The sequence below is a fragment of the Rhincodon typus genome, chromosome 7 (assembly GCF_021869965.1).
Source record: "Rhincodon typus isolate 14 chromosome 7, sRhiTyp1.1, whole genome shotgun sequence".
Lineage (NCBI taxonomy): Eukaryota > Metazoa > Chordata > Chondrichthyes > Orectolobiformes > Rhincodontidae > Rhincodon > Rhincodon typus.
Window position 1 is genome coordinate 41,197,647 of NC_063338.1, and position 18,771 is coordinate 41,216,417.

Sequence of the window (18,771 nt, forward strand, 5' to 3'; positions counted from 1 at the left end):
AGATGCAAGTAAATTTGTCTATGTAGTTAAATGGCTATAATTCAGTTCATGGTGCAGTTGAGTATTTTCCATGTTTGACTTTCTGAAGTAGTCTCCCAATACATACAATGTGCTTGTTTGGAACAAACTTGTCGACATTCAATCTTGCACATATCAATCATTCAAGTATTTTTGAGTAAACACCAGATTTGTTTCTTTTAAATGGTGCAAAAAGCAGCTTGTAGAATTGAGACAAAAATTCCAGATCAGTCCTTTGTGGTGGGGTCTCTGCATTTGGACATTTTCTAACAGTGCTGCTGTAACTAACCATTTCTGTTCATGTATTTTCACTCTGGATTTTGTCCACCATATACTTCATAATAGGAGTGTGCTATTCTGTTCATTGAGCTTGTTATATAGCTCAGCCACAATCTAATCGAATAGCATCTTGATGGCATTTATCCACAATTGCATCATATCTCTTCATAAACTACGTAACACATTTAAACTTAATAGGAAATGTAAATGCTTTTAAGGTTGAAATGACTGAAGGGAAATAAAATGCAACTACGGTATATTAGATGCATAGGTATAGTTCTAGTACTTGAGGGAGACATTCATTTCAACTATTTAAAAATGCGCACAACCCCAACAGCTGGAGAAAATATGGGAACCTGCATGAGTCCATTCTGAGAAGCTGATGCTCCTAATCATGAGTCTACAGTTTACACCCATGATGCGGATGCAAATTGTTCTTAACTGCTGAAATTAGGTTCACAATGTAACTTGATGAGTCAAGCTTATACTCTCTCTTGATTAAGAAAGAAAACAATGTAACAAGATAACTCTTGTCACCATTTAGATCATGGAGAGCTGAAAGACAGGTCATGACTGAAACCTATTGTCTGGACCAAGCTACTTTAAATTTTGCCCACTGAAATTTTGTCTATTTCAGGGATACAGCCTGTCACACGGAGCCGGTCTAAGGTAGATTGTTTGCCTGGTAATACTTACCTAGCTTAGCAGGGCTTTTTTTTAAAAATAGGGGAGCAATAAAAATCATGTTCATCTCATCAGGTTTTGAAGGAAGTAGAGAATGAATATCAGGCAGATAATTTAAGTTTTGATAAACAATTTGGAAAACATCAAGCAGTGCTGAGGGCAATTTTGAGTTATGAATGAAACTAGATCCTAAATTCCCATTAACTTCGTAAAACATCGGTGGCACTGTTGTAGAGCAATTTAAATGGTTTGAGCCCATTCGTGTTTTGTAAAGATGTTTCTTGGGTCATCTCCTTTAACATCAGTTTTATTCCAATCATAAAGTGCATAGAATTGCCTGAGAGTGCATGAAAACTAGTGCAGTATTTTAAAAATAGCATTCACCTACATGCATCAGATTAGGCAGCAACCAGATGAAGGAAGTTTACTTTACTCTTGTTTAATTTCTCTGTATGATTCAGGTTTAGTAATTTGTCTAGGTGGGAGCTGGAAGAGTGGAAATGTTAGAAACGGGTAGTCCACCAGCAACTGTAGGGAAACCACATTAGTGTATGGTCCCCAGATCCATTTAACTGTGGGACAGTCAATGTGTCAGTCTCCCAGTGACCAGAAAAAAAATCCTATGATTAAGTCAGGTGGGTAAAGGCTGATCAAGAAACTTGCCTGCTCATGCCTGGATTGTCAAATAGTGGCATTCATGAGACAATTGGTAGCAATTATCCCTAACTTACAAAATTAGGATCCATTCAGGGAGTATGCATATGCAGGGATAGGCTGGAACAAATTAGGTTTTGTTCATGAGTGAAACTTTTTATAGACCATGCCTATTGGGTAGTTTGCAGATGCAAACATTGCGTGACTTTTTTTCCTTCGTGAAATAGGGATGTTTGGAAAAATTCACTTTGTTCACTATACTAGTGACCTTTTTCAGTATAGAGTGACATCATTGAAACCCACACATGGAACAGAATCCATTGGTAAGTATAGGGGTAATGCTTGATAATATTCCATATATGGGTGAACAGAAGTCATTAGATGCAATAAAATTGAAATTCCTGATCATCATATCACTTTGACTGATCATTGAAGTTCAAACCATGATTACCTCAAATCCTTTCCATGTTCTAATTGTCACCCTTGCTTTTGAGTTGCCTTGCAGAAGTGTATAATATAACACTTCAGAAGGGCTCTGTAGCACAGTGGTAGTGGTCTCGATCTCTGAGCAAGGAAGCTCAGGTTCACATTTCACCTGCTCCAGACATGTAATAGTAGCTCTGAACAGGTTGATTAGAAAATCTCAAAAGACAAAACTTCTCCATGTAACAGTTAGGAACTTGTACCTGAACTGAGAAAATATTGCTGCCACTTGGTAACATTGTTTCACACCCAACATGGATTTGCCTCGTCCTGGTAATAGTTAACCGAAAACCATTTCCAGAAGACCTGAGCCCTGTGCAAGCTGAGCGGCAGATTACGTGGTTCAGCAGTAATTGGGGCCTGTCTCTCCACCCCAGCGTTGGACTTGAACATTGACCGAAAGGAACTTGCGAATCTATGCTGGGCAATGGGAAGAAATGTATCAATAAAACTCTTTGGACTAATTTCTCAATTTGAAATTCCACGGTTGGGATCAGTGCTAAGTTCTCTACAAGTTTCACTTTTTGGGTGAATCGTTGGTGCTCGATTTCTGGTGTCCATTGGAAACACTAGTGCTTCACAGCATGTTTGTAGGTTGCCCGAACCCAGCCACTGACTCTGCTTTTATGAAATAAATAAACCCCTTTTAGGTTTGTGAAATTTGGAACCCAAATAGCCCTTTGAGGATTTTAATACCACATCCATTTAAGGGAGTTGTTTAGCTTGGATGGCTGGTTTGCAATGCAGAGTAATGCCAATGGTGTAGGCTCAATCTCTGCACCATCTGAGGTTGCCATGTAGGCCATGTAGAACTCTTTACTCAACTTCTCCCTGAAGTGTGGTGACCCTTGGGCCAAATCATCACCAGTTACCTCTGTCTAATGTGAGAGCAGGTTTTTGGTCTGCTCGGACTATGGTGACTTTATCCTTCTTCAATATGCCAGACTGGAGCACGCAATCCTTTTGAAGAATTCCTTGGCCGTGTAAGGCAGAGGATTTGTCCTTATTAGAAGGGAAAGAAACTTGTGGAATCGGTGGAGATCTCAACCGGCTTTTGTGACAATATTCTGCCAGTGTTGAGGTAGGAGACCGGAACCACACATATTTTGGGGTCTTGATACTTATAAAATTGCTAGTTACAATTTTAAATTTGATTCCGGTATAACTTCTGTTGCATATAATGATATCAATTAAACGAATATAACTGATAAAACAGAACATTTCACTTACTAAATATTGTCACATCTAATCTAATTGTCAGAAAACCTAAAGTAAACTTATTTCCTTATTTACTCATTTTAGTTAAATATTTTATCTTGATTACAAAGTCAATACATTATCAGATTGCTAAGAACTTTTATGACAAGAACTCAAACACTAGAAAAACAGCAGGGTGGGGTAGGCACAAGTCAAGTAGATACAGTTTTATTGACCTATTGCAAGGTTTTAAACAGAAAATGAATTTACATTGCACAAATCTGAAATGGGAACACAACTCTGCTCCCTTTTTTGGTCAGTGTGTTTAATAAGTAAGTAGATGACTCACTCAGAAAAGATTAAAAAACAGTTTCTGTAAATGCTGGAGATCTTAGGTGTGGCCTGATCTGAATGTTTATACTTGTGCAGAGAGGAACTTGGGGTTAATATTCTAGATCTGAGAGTGTTCTAATGAAGGATCATCAAAGATCAAGCCAAAACATTTAGCCCTGACTTTCCTCCTCCACTGATACTACCTACCCTGCACAGTCATTGAAGAATTTTGCTCATAATTCAAAGCAGAAGATCAAGGCTCAACATCTGGGACATGGTAGGTTTCAGTTTGTCATAAAATCCCAGTCACAGTCTCCTTTAGGGAAGGAAATCTGCCATCCTTTCCTGGTCTGGCCTAGAAACTTCAAAATGTTTCCGTGCAGAGGGATTTGCGTGTCTTTGTGCATAATTCACAGAAAGCTAGATTGCAGGTAAGAAGGCAAAATGGAATTTGGGCACATTGCTGAAGAAATAGAATGTAAAATAGGGAAGTGTTGTTGCAATTGTACAAGTCATTGGTGGTACTGCATCTGTAGAACTGCGTACAGGTTTCGTCCCCTTGAGTAAGGCAGTTAAGAGAAGGTTCATTAGATTAATTCCAGAGACAAAAGACTTGTCACGTGAGGAGAGATTAAGCAGTTTTGGCCTATGCTCGTTAGATCTCCCATCAGCCTTCTAACATCTATTTGATGTAGATAAAGTGCTAATAGGGATTGGCAAAATAGTGTGGAGCAGATGTTTCCCCTTGTGGGGCAATCTAGAATGAAAGATCATTGTTTTAGGATTAGGGGTGGCAGATTTATAACAGATGAGGGGGGAAGATTCAATAAATTGAAGGAGATAAAGATTTTTAATTAGTAATGGGTTAAAGGATTATGGGGAGTGGGTAGGAAAATGGAACTGAGGCCAGGGTAGATCAGCTATGATTGTATTCAATGGTGGAGCAGGCTTGAGCTGAATTGCTTAGTCTGCTCCTAATTCATATGTTACATGCAACTCTAGACCCAAAGGAATGTGGTTGATTCTTAACTGACCTTGGAGCAATTAGGGATGGGCAACAAATGTCAGCTTAGCCAGTGTCGCCCATATCCCCTGACTGAATATTAATAAAAAAAGTTGGTCTCTGTGCTGTGACTGGGGGGAGAAAGGGATTTGATCCCTCCTGATTAAGGTCCAGATTCCTGCTGTAAGTGGAATAACAGGACTGGAAAAAGACAGGATAAGGCTCAGCTATATTATCGTTAAAATAGTCAACCAGTACTCTGTCAGGTTTCATAAAGGAATAATTATGCTTCAAACAACACACACCCTAAATAAGAAATCTAAGTTTGCCTGAACTTGAGTAAGCTGCTATTATCTATCGTACGCCCAGTGATATCTTTCAATTACCAATGGTTCCATTTCTTCACTTTACCACCAGCTGTCCACAGGGAAACCTTGATGTGGGCTGGGGACAACATGCAGGGGTCTAATCATAGGTTAGCAGAGGCACACTTGTTCCTCCTGGTTCCATATCAACATTTTTAGAAAAGCTCTTGTGTTTGGTGACAACTACTTGCTTAGCTGCTCCAGAGCAGGTGCCATGCTTTCTTCAGTCAGGATTGTTTGATGTACCTGGGACTCAAAAGCAGTGTGATAGTTTATGCAAGGGGCCTAACACTTGTTTTCGGTTTGCCCTCTGCACAATCTTGCAGGTACGGTAGGGTGCAAGATGATAAGACTCTGCAATTCTTTCTCATTAGTCACAGTTGGCACCTTCAATAAAGGATAAGTTCAAATTTCTTTCATTTATGTTGTATGCACTGCGGCTTCAAATTGGTTGTTAAATAGTTCAACAGTTTCACCTCTACTACTTGTAGATCCATTCTGCAGATTGATCACACTGTGTTAAGGAAAAACATTATAGCAATACCAAATTTAACATTTACTAGTATGAATTCAGATCTCCCTCTGATTACAATTTAATTTATAGTATTGGTCTGAGCACTTCAACCATCTTTTAAAGCTCTAAATGATCATTTCTGAAGCAGGTCCTTTACTAGCATGCAAAACTCATTATATCCTTTTGACAAACCTTTTTACAGAGAGGATCAATTTTTGGTGAACCTTTCATAATTACCTTTATGTGAAAGTGTTCTCTCGATAATGATCCTTTGAAAGCATTTTACATAACTTATACTAAAGACTGATGTAATCCACGTTGACCAGAGCACAATACAATTTTATCAGGACGATGTGCAATGCTAAGTGATTCAACTGCTAAAAAAAAAAATACTGCTGTAGTGATTGTAAGCATTGACTTTTTTAACGTTATATCTTTAAACCTCATCTATACCTGTTTTAGTATCAATTTGTATATACTAATTACCCATTTTACTATGCCATTTACACTTGTCTATATTATATTTTATCTTTCTTAAATTTTGTCATTTTTCTGTCCATTCACTTCTCAATGCATTAAGTAAAATTCCAGCTGCTTCTTTCAATTCTAACCATTTCAGCTATTTGGCTAAACTCAGCAGTACATTTCACAAATTCATAAATTCCATGCAAATTGAAGTCAATAATATAAACTAGACAAAATAATGACCTGAATACCGAATCTGGACACATTCTAATTAGTACTTGCTCTCTTCCTGAAATAACTCCTCCAAAAATGTACCTCAAATTTTCAAATCCTTCAGCAATCACTTATAAATTCCCAAGGTTTATCTCATAAATAAAGATAGTGTTAAACTTGAAAAGGTTCAGAAAAGATTGACAAGGATGTTGCCAGGGTGGGAGGGTTTGAACGTAGAACATAGAACATTACAGCGCAGTACAGGCCCTTCGGCCCTCTGTTGCACCAATCTGTGAAACCAGTCTGAAGCCCATCTAACCTACACTATTCCATTATCATCCATATGTTTATCCAATGACCATTTAAATGCTCTTAAAGTTGGCGAGTCTACTACTGTTGCAGGCAGGGCATTCCACGCCCTTCCTACTCTCTGAGTAAAGAACCTACCTCTGACATCTGTCCGATATCTATCACCCCTCAATTTAAAGCTATGTCCCCTCGTGCTAGCCATCTGGGGAAAAAGGCTCTCGCTGTCCACCCTATCTAATCCTCTGATCATCTTGTATGTCTCTATTAAGTCACCTCTTAACCCTCTCTCTAACGTAAACAGCCTCAAGTCCCTCAGCCTTTCCTCATAAGACCTTCCCTCCATACCAGGCAACATCCTGGTAAATCTCCTAAACACCCTTTCCAATGCTTTCACATCCTTCCTATAATGCGGCGACCAGAACTGTACGTAATACTCCAAGTGCGGCCGCACCAGAGTTTTGTACAGCTGCAACATGACCTCATGGCTCTGAAACTCAATCCCTCTACCAATAAAACCTAACACACCGTACGCCGCCTTAACAACCCTATCAACCTGGGTGGCAACTTTCAGGGATCTATGCACATGGACACAGAGATCTCTCCGCTCATCCACACTACCAAGAATCTTACCATTAGCCCAGTAGTCTGTATTTCTGTTACTCCTTCCAAAGTTAATCACCTCACACTTTTCCGCATTAAACTCCATTTGCCACCTCTCAGCTTATCTATGTCCCTCTGTAACCTGCAACATCCTTCCGCACTATCCACAACTCCACCGACTTTAGTGTCATCCGCAAATTTACTAACCCATCCTTCTACGCCCTCATCCAGGTCATTTATAAAAATGACACACAGCAGTGGCCCCAAAACAGATCCGTGCAGTACACCACTAGTAACTGAACTCCAGGATGAACATTTCCCATCAACCACCACCCTCTGTCTTCTTACAGCGAGCCAATTTCTGATCCAAACCGCTAAATCACCCTCAATCCCGTGCCTCCGTATTTTCTGCAATAGCCTATTGTGGGGAACATTATCAAATGCTTTACTGAAATCCATATACACCACATCAACCACTTTACGCTCATCCACCTGTTTGGTCACCTTCTCAAAGAACTCAATAAGGTTTGTGAGGCACGACCTACCCTTCACAAAACCGTGTTGACGATCCCTAATCAAATTATTCCTTTCTAGATGATTATAAATCCGATCTCTTATAATCCTTTCCAACACCTTACCCACAACTGAAGTAAGGCTCACTGGTCTATAATTACCAGGGTTGTCTCTACTCCCCTTCTTGAACAAGGGGACAACATTTGCTATCCTCCAGTTTTCTGGCACTATTCCTGTAGACAATGACGACATAAAGATCAAAGCTAAAGGCTCTGCAATCTCCTCTCTAGCTTCCCAGAGAATCCTAGGATAAATCCCATCCGGCCCAGGGGACTTATCTATTTTCACACTTTCCAGAATTGCTAACACCTCCTCCTTATGAACCTCAATCCCGTCTAGTCTAATAGCCTGTATCTCAGTATTCTCCTCGACAACATTGTCTTTTTCCTGTGTGAATACTGACGAAAAATATTCATTTAGCGCCTCTCCTATCTCTTTGGACTCCACGCACAACTTCCCACTACTATCCTTGACTGGCCCTAATCTTACTCTAGTCATTCTTTTATTCCTGACATACCTATAGAAAGCTTTAGGGTTTTCCTTGATCCTACCTGCTAAAGACTTCTCATGTCCCCTCCTGGCTCTTCTTAGCTCTCTCTTTAGGTCCTTCCTGGCTAACTTGTAACTCTCAAGCACCCTAACTGACCTATAGGGAGAGGCTGAATAGGCTGGGGCCATTTTCCCTGGAGCTTCGGAGGCTGACCTTATAGGAGGTTTGTAAAATTATAAGGGGCATGGATAGGGTGAATAAGCAAGGTCTTTTTCCCTACGGTGGGGTCTCCAAAACGAGAAGGCATAGGTTTCAGGTGAGCAGGGAAAGATTTAAAAGGGACCTAAGTGACAACTCTTTCATGCAGAGGGTGGTGGTTGTATGGAATGAGCTGCTACAGGAAGTGATAGAGGCAGTACAATTACAACATTTAAAAGGTATCTGTATGGGTATACAAATAGAAAGGATTTAGAGAAATGTGGGCCAAATGCTGGCAAATGGGACCAGATTTATTTAGGATATCTGATGAGAATGGGCCAAGTTGGACTATAGAGTCTGTTTCTGTGCTGTAAATCTCTATGACTCCGAGTCCCATGATTTTGAATTCTCTAAGTGTTAGGGAACATAACTGAGGGCTGCTGATACCAGGAAGGGCAATAAAATCAAAAGATAGTTTGGAAATGTTGATAAAAATATTGAATATCAAAACAAGCAGCGAAACTTGGCAAGTATTGTAAGGCTAATACTAATTAACCAATTAACTAACACTATATATATCTAGAAATAGAATGCAGAAGTCCAGAGTATCTATTATGAATGGATGAAGGTTCATTATCCTCTTCTTTTGTGTGACATGAAAAATTGTAATTTCACTTGTACATAGGACAGGTTCTCCTGTAATCAGAGTGATGGGGCTTATTCAGAAATGTTTTCAATTTAAGTCCTAGCTTGTCATTCACCTGGATTTCCTACAGATGGAAAGTATACCTATAGAACTCAGACCTACAAGCTGACAATCTTTCAATTATAAAATTAGGCACTTATTGGTGTTTAAGGGAAGATATTCAGCCCTACACAATAATTTCTTAACTGTGTCAACCTAAAATCTGGGTAAAACTGTTCAGTTCAATCATGAATTCCTGGAGATAGTGAATGTAGGCACAGAAAAAATAGCTATTTAAAGACAGTTCACCTTCAAATATCTAACAGAGGTACATGGAGGTACAAATAAAGGAATAGTTTTAGGTTTTGCAGAGCAAATGCAGAGCATCAAGCATATTGTTCTTTAAGACCATAAGATATAGCAGCAGAAGTAGGCCATTCAGCTCCATCATTTAGTGAGATCACGGCTGATTTGATAGTCCTCAACTCCATTCTCCTGCCTCTTCCCCATAATCCTTGATCTTTTACTGATTAAAGATCTATCTCAGCCTTAACTTTACCAAAAGACTCAGCCTCAACAGGCCTCTTTAGTAAAGAAGTCTAGAGATTCACAACCTCTACAAAAAATCATTCCCCTTCATTCCTGTCTTCAGTGTGTAACCCCTTATTCAGAGATTATGGCCTCTGGTCTTCGGCTCTTGCACTTTCATCAGCAACCAAAAGTTAGATAGAAAGAACGCTGCGGGGAAGATACAATGGCTGCAAGGAGATTGAACGGGCAACAAGATGGCAAATGAAGTATAATGCAGTGAAGTGTGATGTTATGTACTTTGTAAGAATAGAAAAGCAGAATAAACAATGACATGAAACTTGTAAACTTTGATGTTAAAAGATATATGAGTGTTCTCGCAAGAAAAGTAGAATGTCAGCGTGCAGTCTCAGCAAATGATTAGGAAGGCAAATGGCAGGTCAGACTAGTTTGGAAGTACAAGGATAGAGACCCATTATAAAAACCGCATATAATTTTGTTCTTGGTTTCCATCGTTCGGAAGGATATACTTGAATTGGAGACCCTATAGCAAAGGCTCACTAAGTGGTCCCTAGGAGGAGGAGGACTTTCCAATGGTGAGAGGCTGAATAAGTTGGGTCTTTACTGTCAGGAGTTTAGAAGATTGGGAGATGATCACTTTGAAACGTACCAAATTCAAAAGAGGCTGGACAGGGTAAACACTGAAGTTGTTTTAATGATTAGGGAATCTAAAGCATCTGAAGTGTTTTCAGCTTAACCAGCTTTGGTTTGGAGTTTGAACTGGAGGCTGAACTATATGCATTTCCACACATCAGGGAGGGGGAAAAGTCTTTTGGATATTTTGTACCTGGAGGCAATCATACCAGGAAGGGAAAGGAGATGTGCTTGCGTGTGAAGGTGAAGTGATCCAGAAGGCAGGAGTACAGTAGCCTCAACCTTTGCAAACGCCCAATGGGTTTGAAGTTCTTTCTGCCTGTTTGGTTGAGAACGAGGGCTGCAGGATTAACCATATCACGATGGTACAAGAACCCGCTCAAGTGTAGGGAACAAAAAAGAATGCATTAGTAGTAGGAGGCAGTAATGGTGAAAGAGATAGACTGTTCTGTGCAGCCAAGAGCATGTAACCTGGCCAGTCCCAGCATTTAGGACCTCGGCTCAGGACAGGGCAGGAAGTTGGAATCAGAGGATCCGTCTGTTCTGGTCCATGTAGAAACCAACAAATATAGACAGGACAAGGAAAGACATATGAGACAATACAATAGTAGGAGTTGGGTACCAAACAGCAGAACCTCAAGGACAATAATTTCTGGCTTGTGAAATGAGTATGTGACTCAAAGACTGGTATAGGAGAAATGGGTTCTGGGTTGTGGGACACTAGCATCAGAACCAGGGAAAGTGGGGGTTGCACTATTGAGATGGTCTGCACCTGAACCAGACTACGATCAGTGTTTCAGCAAAACGTATAGGTAGGGAAATAACGAGGGACTTAAACTAGGCAATGGGAGGAGCATGGCAGGGTGATGAGGGATCAAGTTGAGCAAATCAAAAGATAGGGTCAAGATAGGAGAGCGAATAATAATATAGGAAGTGAAGGCCAGAAAATAGCAGGAAGGGAGAGAGGACAAAGTTTAATAATACCTATGGACAAGACTAATTGTCACAAAGATAACAAGATAAAACTAAAGGCTTTGTGTCTGAATTCATTTAGCATTCCCAACAATTTATAGCACACATTTAAGTAAATATATATGACAGGAAGCCATCGCAGAAATGTGTTTTCATGATGACAAGGATTGGCCCTTGAATATAGACCAATATACAGTCATAGAGATGTATATCATGGAAACAGGCTCTTTTGTCCAACTCGTCCACACTGACCAGTTTTCCTAAATTAAATCTAGTCCCATTTGCCAGCATTTGGTTCGTATCGCTCTAAACCCTTCTTATTCATATACCCATCCAGATGCCTTTTAAATGTTGTAATTGCACCAGTCTCCATCACTTCCTCTGGCAGCTCATTCCATAAATGCGCTACCATCTGTGTGAAAAAGTTGCCCCTTAGGTCTCTTTTAAATCTTTCCCTTCTCAGTATAAACCTATGCCCTCTAGTTTTAGACTCCCCCACCCCAGGAAAAAGACCTTGCCTATTTACCCTATCCATGTCCCTCATGATTTTGTAAACCTCTATAAAGGTTACCCCTCAGCACCTAATGCTCCAGGGAAAATAACCCTAGTCTATTCAGCCCCTTCCAATAGCTCAAACCTGCCAACATCCTTGTAAATTTTTTCTGAACCCTTTCAAGTTTCACAAGACCTTTGCTATCGCAGAGACACCAGAATTGAATCAATTAACAGATCTTAAAAGGAACCTGGTCTACTCAATATTGTAGATTCACAAAAAAAAAAATTAAAAAAAACAGTAAGGTTACACTTAAAAAGCCGCTTAGCTGCTCTCATGCTGTGAGCTCTCCCACACAGGTTTCTCCAAGGTCAGTTGTGAGTTTCGCTGTTTGTTATTTTTTCTTAGATGACGCCAATGTCCAGAGATACTTGAAATCAAACAGCAGAAGTCAGCTGTGCAGATTGACCGTCGACCATTGGGTCAGACGGCAGTGCAGGTTTATTTCTGTTTGATTCATTTCCTGTGTGGTCATATGACTTCCTCTTCTTCTTGAATGTCAAGTAAAAAAGTGGAGGGGTGGCATTTAATCAAATTGGCAATGGAAAGAGAGATGAGGAGTTTATGATTTTGAGATAATTTCCGAGAACAGCACATTCTGGAACCAACCAAAGGGTAAATTACACGCGGATCACAGAATTTTACAATATAGCGGGAGACCATTTGACCCATGTTTTTACCAGCTCCCAAAAGAGCTACCCAGCTAGTCCCATTCTCCATAGCCCTCCAACTTCATCACTTTCAAATATATATCCAGCTCTCTTTTAAAACCTACTAGGAATCCACCTCCATCACTCTCCCAGGCAGCACATTCCAAGTCCTAACAACTCTGAGTAAAGAGGTTTCTCCTCATCTCACTCCCAGCTCTCTTGCTGACAGTCTTGAAATTTAGATCCTTCTTACCAACATACAAACTAGTGGAAACAGAATATTTTTCTTTACCCTGTCAAAATTGTTCATAATTTTGAACACCTTAATAATTTCATCTCTTAATTTTCTCTGCTCCAAGAAGAAAAAGCCTAATTTCTATAATCTTTCCTTGTATTCAAAATCCCTCATTTCTGGTATCATTTTAGTAATTGTCCTTTACATTCTCTCCAGTGCTTTGATATCCTTCCTTAAATAAGCTGCCCAGAACCGAATACCATACTGCAAGTGTGGTCTGACCAATGATTTGCTTTTATACTCCATGCCTCTATTTATAAACCCAAGAATCTTATAAACTTTCTTAACAATTGTTTCAACTTGCCTGGCCACTTCAGACAATTATGCACATGAACCACAGGGTCCTTCTGCTCCTATATTCCTCTTAAAGTTGTACCATTGAGCCCATATAGTCTCTCTGTAATTCTTCTACCAAAATGCATTACCTCACATTTCTCTGCTTTGAAATTCATCTGCCAAGTGTCTGCCTATTTGGCCAATTTTCAATGTCCCTCTGAAGTCACTCGGCATCGTTCTCACAATTCACTAATCTATTTAGTTTAGTATCATCTGCAAATATAGAGATTATGCCCTCAACACCACCTCTAAATCCTTTTGCATCTCCAAATCGTTTATATAACTCAGAAAAAGTAAAAGGTCCCAACATTGATCCCTGGGGAAAACCACTTCAAACTCGTCTCTAATCTGAGCAACGCGCATCTATTTCTACCCTCTCTCCTGTCTTCTAGCCAAATTCTAATCTTTGCTGTCAAGGATCATCAATCCCAAACATTTCTAATTTTCTCACTAACCTGCCATGTGGCACCATATCAAATGTTTTCTAAATACCCAAACATACAACATCCACAGCACTACCCTAATCCATTGCCTGTGTCACCTTGTCAAAGAACTCAATTAACTTTAATCAAACATGACCTGCCCTTGACAAAGCTATGTTGACTGTATTAACTTATTTTTCTCCAAGTGTATATTTAATTTATCACATTATTATGGCTTCCATTAGTTTTCACACTATTGATGTCAAGCTGACAGGTGTGTAGTTTCTGGATTTATTCTTTGTCCCTTAAACAATGGTGTTGCATTTATAATCCTCCAGTCCCCCAGGACTAATCCTGTGTTCAGAGGCCTGGAAATTTTCTATCAATGTCTCCACAACTTGCTTCCTTTTCTCTCTCAGCAATCTAGGATGCATCTCATTCAGATCTGGGTAATGTCTCTACCAGGAGTGCTCCCAGCCTTTTTAGCATCTCTTCTCTATCTACCACTATACTGTGCAAGACCACATTTTTAACTAGACCAATGTCACCATCTTCTAATTTGATAAAAACAGAGTATTCATTTAGTACCTCTACCATATTGTTTGCTTCAGTGAGTAGCATACCCTGCTTGCTCCTTCTGGGCCCCTCTATCTTTCACTAATATTTTACTGTTAATATGTTTGACGAACATTTCATTATTTGTTTTAGTGCAGCCTGCCATCCTTTCCTTATGGTTCTTCTTAGCCTTCCTTATTCCAGCCTTAGCCCCTCTCCTGCATTTGACCATAAGATACAGGAACAGAATTAGGCCAATCAGCCCACTGAGTCTACTCCACCATTCTATCATGGCTGATATGTTTCTCAATCCCATTCTCCTGCCTACTTCCTATGACACTTGATCCCCTTACTAATCAAGATCCTATCTCTGTCTTAAGTACACTCACTCAATGTCTTGGCCTCCACAGCCCGCTGCAGCAATGACTTCCACAGACTCATCACCCTCTGGTTGAAGAAATTCCTCTTCATCTCAGTTCTAAAGGGGCCTTCCTTCACTCTGTGGCTGTGTTCCCAGGACCTGGTCTCTACTACTAATGGAAACATCTTCTCCATGTCCACTCTATCCCACCCTCAGTACTTGAAATTTCAATCACATTCCCCTCCTTATCCTGTGGAACTCCATTAAATATGTACCCAGAGTACTCAACCACTCCTCATAGGACAAGCCCTTCATCCACAGAATCACTCGTAAAAACTTCCTCTGAATCCCCTTCAAGGCCAGCACATCCTTATTTAGAAACAGGCACTATGAGCAACTTAGCACGGCCAATCCACCTAAGCTGCACAACCTTGGAATGTGGGATGAAACTGGTGCACTGAGTGGAAACCCATGCAGACGCCCAATGTTGGAATGGAATGCAGGTCCCTGGTGCCACCCCTTTCTATTGTTGTCATTCCAGTATGCATCAGAGGCTTCCTTTTTCTTCCTTATTTTCTCATCGATATCCTTAGTTATTCAGGGTCCTCTAGCTTTGGATGTCCTGTATTTATTTCTCGTGGGTATGTACTGAGCTTGCACCCAATTCATCTGTTTTGAAACGCTCCCATTTTTCATCCTCTAAATGTTTCCCAATCAACCTTTAGACCCCTATAATCTGCCCTTTTCCAGTCTGGGATTTTTAATCTTCTTCCAGCTTAATATTAAACTTTATTATATTACCATTGCCATTTCCCAAAATGTAGCCCCTACTCCCACTCTGATCTCCTCCATTTGGCCTGCCACATTTCCTGGGACCAGATCCCACCCAGCTCTCTCCCTAGAAGGGCTACTAATGTATTGTTCCTGAAAGTTCTCCAGCAAATGTTGCAAGAATTCTTCCCCTTCCATGCTCCACACTCAACCTTTTTTCTGGTCTACTGTAGGGTAACTGAAATCACAAACTATCACAACCTTTCTTGTCCTGCAGATTTCCATTTCCATAATCTACCTGTAAATGCTCTCTTTTACTTCCTCCCCACAATTTGGAGATCTACAATATATATCCAGTAAGGACACTGCTCCCTTTCTGTCTCTCACCTCCAACCATGTAGATTCTAATTCAGGAAGTGCAACTTGTTCAAGGGCAAATGATACTACCTTTGATTAAGACTGCTACACCTCCTCCCTTTTTACCCACCACAATTCTATGAAAAGCCTTATAACCTGTGACGTTAAGTATCCAGTCCTGTTCTGGCATGAGGCACATTTCCATCAATGCTACCACATCATATGTCCCAGTTTTGTTCACTATACTCGATATATTTACATAAATACAATTGAACCCTACCCTTAACTCTTTCTTGCCAGTTGAAGGTGACATTTCTTTGTTCACTGTCAACATTTCAGCCTTCCCTCATTTCCTTCTCTCCATTCCCCATCTACTCTCTCGTGTCCTCACTGGTACTTCCACAACTAGGCCCATTAATCAATCCACCCTAACTACACACAATCAGAAAAGAGATTTATTCATTTTTTGCTCAGGTGTAGTCCATTTCTTCTGAAGGGCTTGCTCTCTTCTCAAAAAGTGATCCCAATATTCCGAAAATCTAAACCCCTCCCTTTTACACCATCCCTTAAGCCACACATTATCTCCCAGATCTACCTTTGCTTAAACGAAGAAGCTCATGTCACAGTTAGTATTTGCACCCTGAAGGTTCTGCATTCCAACCTACTCCCCATGTCCTGAAACTGATCCCTTCAGTCCTCGAAGCTATCCCTCCCTATGTTGTTGGCTCCCACATGAAACACAGCACTGGTTATTTACCCTCCCTTTTTAGAAGTTTATCCAGCCATTAAGTTATGTCCCAAACCCTTACACACGAGGAGCAACAGACCAAAAAAGGACTCAAGATCTTGGCTGCAAACTAGACTGTTCATCCCTCAAAACTATTGAGTCATCCACTACTATGACCACCACCTTTCTGAGCTGCCAACCAGCCTCTCTGCCCAATATAGCCTCATACACCAGGTACTGCAGTTTTCTCCTCAAGTCATTCACCCCTAACTCAGTCATGATGCTCACTAAAATTTCATACCTATTACCTAGACTTGGGATTGTGTAATGTGAAATATCTGTACACTGAGGTCGTTATTTGTAAGTAGCAGTGGCCACAAATTGGCTGAATTCTACATTTACTTTGAAAGGCAGAAGAGTGGGTCATGAACCAGCATACTAGACCATGGGCTAGATTAATAGAGAAACCATAGCCAACCTCTAAGGAATTTTCAGAATATGAACACTCCTCCTATGCTGAAAAATTTAAGACAAACCACTACCCAATGGTTAACTAAATCAGCTAAGGAAACCCTCAAACCTGAAAAGGCATATAACTGGGCAAAGAAGAGTGCCAGGTCAAGAACAGCAGAAAGTGACAGCGATTAATCAGGAGGAAGAAATTAAGATATTACAGAAAGATTGGCAGAAAATAGTTTTAAAAATGCATGAGGTTCTACGTTAAAATACATAAAAGAATTTAAAAAGTAAAATGAGTGTTGGTCCTCTGGCAAGTGAGAATGATAATACATAATGAGGGAACTGGGCGATTAAGTGAACAGATATTTTGCCTCTGTCTTCACAACAAAAGACACAAAAACATTCCAGTAATAGCCTGTAAATCAGGAGGTGGAAGTGAAAGGAACTTGGTGCGATTCCAAATCATCGGGGAGTGGCACTGAGCAAACTGACAAGAGCTGCGAGTTACCAAGTCAGAGCTCCTGAAGGACTTTAGCCATCTCTTTTAAGAACCTAGGCTGATGAGGTAGAGATGTTAGTTCAATTTTCCAAATTTCCCTAGATTCTGGAGAAGTTCCACGAGAGTTGAATTGCAGAAAATAATAGCTATATTCAAGAAGGGAGGGAAGCTGAAGACTGTAGTTTGACATTTACTTACAGGGAGGGTGTTAAAAATCAATAGTTTAGGAAGTTATAGGTAAGCAATTGAAAAAAAAAGAGGTAGTCAGCAACTCAGGATGGCACTGTGAAAGGGGAGTGATGCTTAGTAAATGCATTGGAGTTTAAGAAGGAATAACATGCACTGCAAATGAAGTGGAGCCCACTGATGTATGTTCTTTGGTTTCCCTGAAGACATTTAACAAGGTTGCACACCAATGGTGATTGCACACAATGAGAGCTCAGGGATTGGGGGGTGATGGTGGTGAAAATCCAGTCAGCATAGGTAGAAGATTGTCTGCATGCTGTTTCCTGCCAGCCAGACATCGGTATTTTAGGGTTGGCAGAATGAGCGGAGTCAAGTACTGCCACAGTCTCAGCTATTTACAACTACCATCAATGACTAAATGAAGGAAACAAAGGCATGGTAGTTAAATTCACAGATGAAAAAAGGTGGAAAAGTAAATTTTGAGGAAGACATAGGGCAGATGCAAAAAGACAGATAGGCGAAGAGAATGGGCACGTCTGGCAGATGAAAATTATGATGTGGAAAAATGTGAAGCCGCTCACTTTGACAAGAAGAATAAAAGCAGCATTACTTAAACAGTATTAACTGCAGAATTCTGAGGTGCAGACAGATTTAGGTGTAGTAGTGCTCGAGTCACAGTTCATACACAGGCAAGGATATTGCGCCTCAGTTATGCAAGGCATTGGTTAAACCATATCTCAAATAGTGTTCAGTTTTGGTCCCTTTCAGGACCCAAGTATGTTGGGGACAGGTCAGAGTTACATTAATAACCGGACTTTACAGGTTAATATTTTGAGGTTGCACCCCGTGGGCTTGTTTCTACGAAAGAGTTTACAATCTGGAGTGAGGGGTGACTAGAAGTTCTTGAACAGTCCTGAAAAACTGGGCATAGAAAGGATATTTCCTCGTGCAATAGGAGTCCAAAACTAGGGCACAGCATTTTAAAATAGAGGCATTGCCCTTTGACATGCCCTTTTTCTGAGAGAAAGGTGTGATTTCGCAACTGTCTCAGAAGGCAGTTCGCAATACTTCCAAGTTTTGAAATTGTCACATATACATTAGGGTCTAAACCTATACACATCAGGAAAAGCAAGGATCCAGTACTGAGGTCATTTAAAATTAAAGGTGGAGGCATAAGGATTCCCTTAACTAATTAAAATCTAAGCTTATTGGATGTAGGTAGGAGTGTGGAATTAAAACATACACAGATCTGTTGGAATGGGCTCCATGAGCCAAATGGTCTACATATGCTTCTACTTTATAGGTTCAACAAGTATTTATAAACTATAATAGAAGGGCTTATTAAGGATTGTCAATACTTAAATAATCAGATGTATTATGATT

General features: G+C 40.2%; 1 protein-coding gene across 1 annotated transcript in view; it reads right to left on the reverse strand.

Annotated features, from left to right (window-relative positions):
- agps (alkylglycerone phosphate synthase) overlaps positions 1-18,771 on the reverse strand; it is a 198,260-nt gene that overhangs the window by 67,151 nt on the left and 112,338 nt on the right. The window lies entirely within an intron of this gene.